The sequence below is a fragment of the Oratosquilla oratoria genome, chromosome 24 (assembly GCF_046742065.1).
Source record: "Oratosquilla oratoria isolate Oo_2021 chromosome 24, ASM4674206v1, whole genome shotgun sequence".
In the NCBI taxonomy this organism is placed as follows: domain Eukaryota; kingdom Metazoa; phylum Arthropoda; class Malacostraca; order Stomatopoda; family Squillidae; genus Oratosquilla; species Oratosquilla oratoria.
Genome location: NC_134800.1, coordinates 14,936,504 through 14,944,003, shown reverse-complemented (window position 1 = coordinate 14,944,003; position 7,500 = coordinate 14,936,504).

Genomic DNA, 7,500 nt, shown 5'->3' with positions numbered 1-7,500 from the left:
AGTTATATTCTTGACAAAGAAGGATATAAACGTGAAGAGTGTCACATATGGAAAGAATAGAGTAGAGATGATTATGATAGAAGTAATGATAAGAAGAGCAGAAATTTTGTAATAAACTACGTGCCCCCAAAAACAACCTCGTGGGAAGAGAGTGAACATAAAAGTATGTTAGAAGACACAAGAATAACATTAAATAAGATAATGGAAGATAGAGGAAGAATAGTTATGATGGGCGACTTTAATTGCAAAGAAGTCTGCTGGGAAGAGATGACAGTAAAGGGTGGAGAAGACTCATGGGGAAATGTTCTACAAAAGGCCTGAAAAATAGAAAATACATACTAGATATAGAAATGAATATGTACAAGTGTCCAGAGATGAAAAGAGAAAATATGAAAAAGATGTCATAGAAAAATGTAAAAATCAACCAAAACTATTTTAAAGATTTGTAACCAACAAACTGAAAACAAACAAGAATTAGAGAAACTACGACAAGGAGGAGTTGAATACACAGAGGAAATAAAAATGGCAGAAATTATGAACAAGCATTTTAAATCGGTGTTTACAAGGGAGAACATACAACCTGGAGAGATCGAATGGGAAGATAAAGTCCCCCCTATGAAAGAAATAGAAGTAACAAAGAATGAAATATTGAAACACTTGAGTAATCTTGATGTCAGAAAATCGCATGGACCAGATGAAATAGCAAACTGGATTTTGAAAGAATGCAAGAACGAACTAGCAAACAAAATACAAAGCATAATAAACAGTTCTTTGAAAGAAGGAAAAGTTCCAAAAGATTGGAAAAGAGCATATATAGTACCTATATACAAAGGAGGAAATAAAGAAGACCGTACAAACTATAGACCAGTCTCTCTAACAAGTGCAATAGGAAAAATCTGAGAAAGAATTATCAAAAGTAGATAGGTAAAGTATTTAGAAAAAAAAAACCGTACTAAATCCAAGAAAGTTTGGATTCAGACAAGGACGATCATGCGTCACCAATTTAATATGTTTCTATTCAAAGCTAATAGATATAATACAAGAAAGAGATGGATGGGCTGATTGTGCATTTCTAGACCTAAAAAAAGCTTTTGACAAAATACCACATGAGAAGTTGCTTAAGAAATTAGAAACTGAAGGAGGAATACAGGGCAAACTTCTTTAATGGATGGAAGACCTTTTGCGATAAAGAAAAATGAGAGTAGTGATAAGAGACAAACACTCTAACTGGAATGAAGTAATAAGCGGTGTTCCAAAAGGAGAAGTTTTGGCCCCAATAATGTTTGCTATATATATTAATGATATGGATAAAGAAATTGAAAGTTACATGAGCTTCTTTGCAGATGACGTAAAACTATTAAAAAAAGTGAACACAGAAGAAGATTGTGAGTCACTACAGAGTGATCTCAATAAAGTATGGGAATGGAGTAGGAAGTGGGATATGATGTTCAATACCAAAAAGTGTAGTATAATGGAATTTTGAAAAAGCAAAAAAAGAATAGAAGGATCATATAAATCGGGAGAAGAAGGAATAAAAAAAGTAGAAAATGAGAAGGACCTGGGAGTCATTATTATGAATATGTCACCAGAGAAACATATAAACAAGATTTTAGGAGAAACTTATAATTTGATAAGAACAATCAAAGTGACATTTACATACCTGAATGAAGAAATGGTGAAGAAAATATTAATAACTTTGATAAGACCAAGATTGGAATATGCAGCAACGATGTGGTCACCAAATACAAAAAAATGTATAACAAAACTTGAAAGAATACAAAGAGCAATTACAAAATTGGCACCAACACTCTCAAAACTATCATATGAAGAGACTAGCAAAACTTGAGCTACAGACACTAGAGCAAAGAAGAGAGAGAGGAGATTTGATAACTATTTACAGAATCATTAAAGGCATAGAAATTATTGATAGACAGGATCTAATAAAATGGGATGAAAGAAATACAAGAGGACATTGAAAGGAAATCAAGAAAGACAGCTATAGAAGAGATCTGAAAAAGAATAGCTTTCCTCACAGAGTAATACACGTTTGGAACAAGTTAGATGAGAAAGTAGTGTGTGCAAAAACAATACAAGAATTTAAAAATAGTTTAGATAAAATGAGATATGAAGACGGGACACCACGAGCATAGCTCCCCTTCCCGTAAAATATAACTAGGTAAATACGCTCACACACACACACACACGTCGGTCGGGGTGGCAGCGGAATTAAAAAGGAAAATTTATTGTGGTTGATAAAATGGGAAACTTGATAAAATGTGGTTGATAAGATGCACCATTCAGTGTGTGTTGTAATACTATCCCACTTGTGCACATGCTACCAATTGCGCCATCATGGCGGGGGTCGGCCGAATATAAAATTCTTGTATATATACATATGCAACTCGAGCATACTTAAATAAGAAGTTGTGCTCAACTTACAACCCTCTTGAGAGCGCAATTAGTTAAGTCATTGTATATTCATTACGTATCGACTAGGTTCGAGTTATAGCCCGATAGCGAATCAATTTCCGAATATGCTTCTATCGAGTTCCAAGTTAGTTTCGATCGTGTCTGTAAGGATTTACAAAGGAAAATTTAATGTACTTTATAAAATGAAAGATTCTGTACTTAAAATGATTAAGTGTGTGTTGTAATATATACACTGTATATATGTATATTTATATACATATGTATATGTATACATATGTATATATATACATGTATATATATACATATACATATGTATATATATACATATACATATGTATCTTTAGCTTTCTTCTATCACATACTCTCCCAAACTCTGCCACCAGCTTCCTCAATCCCTCCTCTGACCCTGCCACAAGCGCAGTGTCGTCCGCAAACAACAGCTGGCTCACCTCCCACTTTTCTCCATTTTCTTTAACCATCTCCAATCCCTGACTCACTACCCTAGCATTCACCTCTCGCACCACCCCATCCATGTATAAGTTGAACAGCCAGGGCGACATAACGCATCCTTGACGAAGTCCCACCTTTACTTCAAACCACTCACTCTCTCCATTTCCAATCCTAACACATGCTCTACTACTCACATAAAAACTCTTGACAGCTCCCAAAAGCTTTCCTCCTATCCCATAAATCTGCATAACCTCCCACAGTGCCTTTCTGTCTACCCTATCATAAGCCTTTTCCAGATCCATAAAAGCCCAAAAAACATCCTTCCCCTTTCCTATAGCTTTCTCACATATCTGTCTTACCACAAAGATCTGTGGGTAAAAGTAAGGTGATGAGATGTACAAGGGGTGAAAGTGGCAGTAGACTGGAAGTGAACATTAAGGGAGAGCGACTGGAGGAAGTGGATAGTTTTAGATACTTGGGTGCAAGTGTAGCAGGAAAAGGTGGAGTGAAGGTGGAGGTAGAATGTAGATTGAGAGAAGCGAGTAAATGCCTTGGTGGTTTAAAGGGTGTAATGAGAAATAGACATTTGGGAATGGATGCGAAGAGGAGACTGTATGAAGGAGTGATTGTGCCAACAGCACTGTATGGGGCAGAAACGTGGAAAGAGAGAGAAGAAGAGAGAAGGAGTTTGAATGTGTTTGAGATGAGGTGTCTGAGAAGTATGGTGGGGGTTACTAGGCTAGATAGAGTGAGAAATAGCAGACAAAATACAAAGCATAATAAACAGTTCTTTGAAAGAAGGAAAAGTTCCAAAAGATTGGAAAAGAGCAAATATAGTACCTATATACAAAGGAGGAAATAAAGAAGACCATACAAACTATAGACCAGTCTCTCTAACGAGTACAATAGGAAAAATCTGAGAAAGAATTATCAAAAGTAGGTAGGTAAAGTATTTAGAAAAAAACAACAACGTACTAAATCCAAGGCAGTTTGGATTCAGACAAGGACGATCATGCGTCACCGATTTTATATGTTTCTATTCAAAGCTAATAGATATAATACAAGAAAGAGATGGATGGGCTGATTGTGCATTTCTAGACCTAAAAAAAGCTTCTGACAAAGTACCACATGAGAAGTTGCTTAAGAAATTAGAAACTGAAGGAGGAATACAGGGCAAACTTCTTAAATGGATGGAAGACCTTTTGCAATAAAGAAAAATGAGAGTAGTGATAAGAGACAAACACTCTAACTGGGATGAAGTAATAAGCGGTGTTCCAAAAGGAGAAGTTTTGGCCCCAACAATGTCTGCTATATATATTAATGATATGGATAAAGAAATTGAAAGTTACATGAGCCTCTTTGCAGATGACGCAAAACTATTAAAAAAAAGTGAACACGGAAGAAGATTGTGAGTCACTACAGAGTGATCTCAATAAAGTATGGGAATGGAGTAGGAAGTGGGAGATGAAGTTCAATACCAAAAAGTGTAGTATAATGGAATTTTTGAAAAAGCAAAAAAAGAATAGAAGGATCATATAAATCGGGAGAAGAAGGAATAAAAAAAGTAGAAAATGAGAAGGACCTGGGAGTCATTATTATGAATATGTCACCAGAGAAACATATAAACAAGATTTTAGGAGAAACTTATAATTTGATAAGAACAATCAAAGTGACATTTACATACCTGAATGAAGAAATGGTGAAGAAAATATTAATAACTTTGATAAGACCAAGATTGGAATATGCAGCAACGATGTGGTCACCAAATACAAAAAAATGTATAACAAAACTTGAAAGAATACAAAGAGCAATTACAAAACTGGCACCAACACTCTCAAAACTATCATATGAAGAGAGACTAGCAAAACTTGAGCTACAGACACTAGAGCAAAGAAGAGAGAGAGGAGATTTGATAACTATTTACAGAATCATTAAAGGCATAGAAATTATTGATAGAGAGGATCTAATAAAATGGGATGAAAGAAATACAAGAGGACACTGAAAGGAAATCAAGAAAGACAGCTATAGAAGAGATCCGAAAACGAATAGCTTTCCTCACAGAGTAATACACGTTTGGAACAAGTTAGATGAGATAGTAGTGTGTGCAAAAACAATACAAGAATTTGAAAATAGTTTAGATAAAATGAGATATGAAGACGGGACACCACGAGCATAGCTCCCCTTCCCGTAAAATATAACTAGGTAAATACACTCACACACACACACAAACACGTCGGTCGGGGTGGCAGCGGAATTAAAAAGAAAAATTTATTGTGGTTGATAAAATGGGAAACTTGATAAAATGTGGTTGATAAGATGCACCATTCAGTGTGTGTTGTAATACTATCCCACTTGTGCACATGCTACCAATTGCGCCATCATGGCGGGGGTCGGCCGAATATAAAATTCTTGTATATATACATATGCAACTCGAGCATACTTAAATAAGAAGTTGTGCTCAACTTACAACCCTCTTGAGAGCGCAATTAGTTAAGTCATTGTATATTCATTACGTATCGACTAGGTTCGAGTTATAGCCCGATAGCGAATCAATTTCAGAATATGCTTCTATCGAGTTCCAAGTTAGTTTCGATCGTGTCTGTAAGGATTTACAAGGGAAAATTTAATGTACTTTATAAGATGAAAGATTCTGTACTTAGAATGATTAAGTGTGTGTTGTAATATATATACTGTATATATATATATATATATATATATATATATATATATATATATATATATACACATATATACATATATATATACATATATACATATATATATATATATACTGTATATATATATATATATATATATATATAGTATTCGCTCCAACGGCAATGATAGACATGATGGAGGCCACGCCTCCAACGGACACAAAGGTGATCACAGCGACACCAAATCCACAAAGAGATGCGTACGTACCAAACTCAATATAGATGCCTTGGTGAGAAGAAATAGAAAAATAATGAAAGTAATGGAAAATTTTAAAGCAAAAGATAAATAAGATAAGTAAGTGTACAAATAGATAAATAAATGAATTAATTATCATAAACGAACAAATGCAGGAATAGATATATAACTAATTAGTTGAAGAGGAAACACACAAAGAAAAAGACACAGACACACAGACACACACAAACAAACACACATAGATACACACACACACACACACACACACACACACACACACACACACACACACACACACACACACACACACACACACACACACACATACATACATACACACACAAACACACACACACACATACACACACACACACACACACACACACACACACACACACACACACACACACACACACACACACACACACACACACACACACACACACACACACACACACACACACACACAAACACACAAATATAACCTCGAACCTACTCCTAAGGAACAAGATCAAGCAGATCGTCGATGAGCTTCAAAATTTTCATATTGTATATAGGTACACATGCAAACATGGGGACTGTGCGACCCATCCTACTACCTATATCGGTATGACCACCATGAGGCTCTCGCGTCGTCTGTCATACCACCTAAACTCAGGAGCACCTAAAAATTATCATAGCGAAGTCCATCAAGCAATGTTAAGAAGAGAAGACCTAACCCAGAATACGGAGATTATAGATTACAGCAAAGACCCACGACGATTACCCATATTAAAAGCTTTGTATATTAGGAATCTATCCCCGTGAATGAATACCCAAATCGAGGACTTAAAAATCCTACCGAGTGTGAGAAGATCATTCCCCAATGAAAACGAGACAAAGAACACAGATGTACGCTACCCTCCAACCTACAGGACGACACGGAGCTCCGGCGACGCCAACCAGACAAAATCCCACATCGTCGACCAGATAAAACCCCACATCGACGACTAGACAAAATCCCACAGCCTGCACCATATATAATCGACACACACCAGCCCAGCCCTTAGATTCTTACCTGCCACTGAGGAAGCACCAAAAGGTGTGAAAACGCGTTCTGGCTTTTCTAAAATTATGGATGTTATTCCAGAACATGACATACGGAGATTTATTAAGGTTACTGCCTACAGAAGGTAAGATTGCTCTAAGAAAGAGAAAAATATACAGTACGACAAGAACCTCTGTCAAAACAAGCTTGTCATTCATTTTAATGAAGTATGCTTGGGGGAAAACCTCCTAACCGTGTACACTATATGTACATATATATGTGTATATATATATATATATGTATATGTGTATATATATATATTATATATGTATACATATTATATATATGTATATGTATATATATATGTGTATATATATATATGTATATACATATATATATATATATATATATATATATATATATATATATATATATATATATATATATATATATATATAGATAGATAGATAGATAGATATAGATATAGATATATAGATAGATTGATATATACATGTGTGTGTTGGATTCCAATACATTCAGCTCTCATGTGTAAGTTTCAAGAGACTGTTTTCAATTTTGAGAAACTCATCTTGTTGTCAAACGATACATTCGTATCTCTAACCACTCTGACCTAGACTATCATTATGCAGATCACTAGGAAAATTAGGGTGACGTATTCG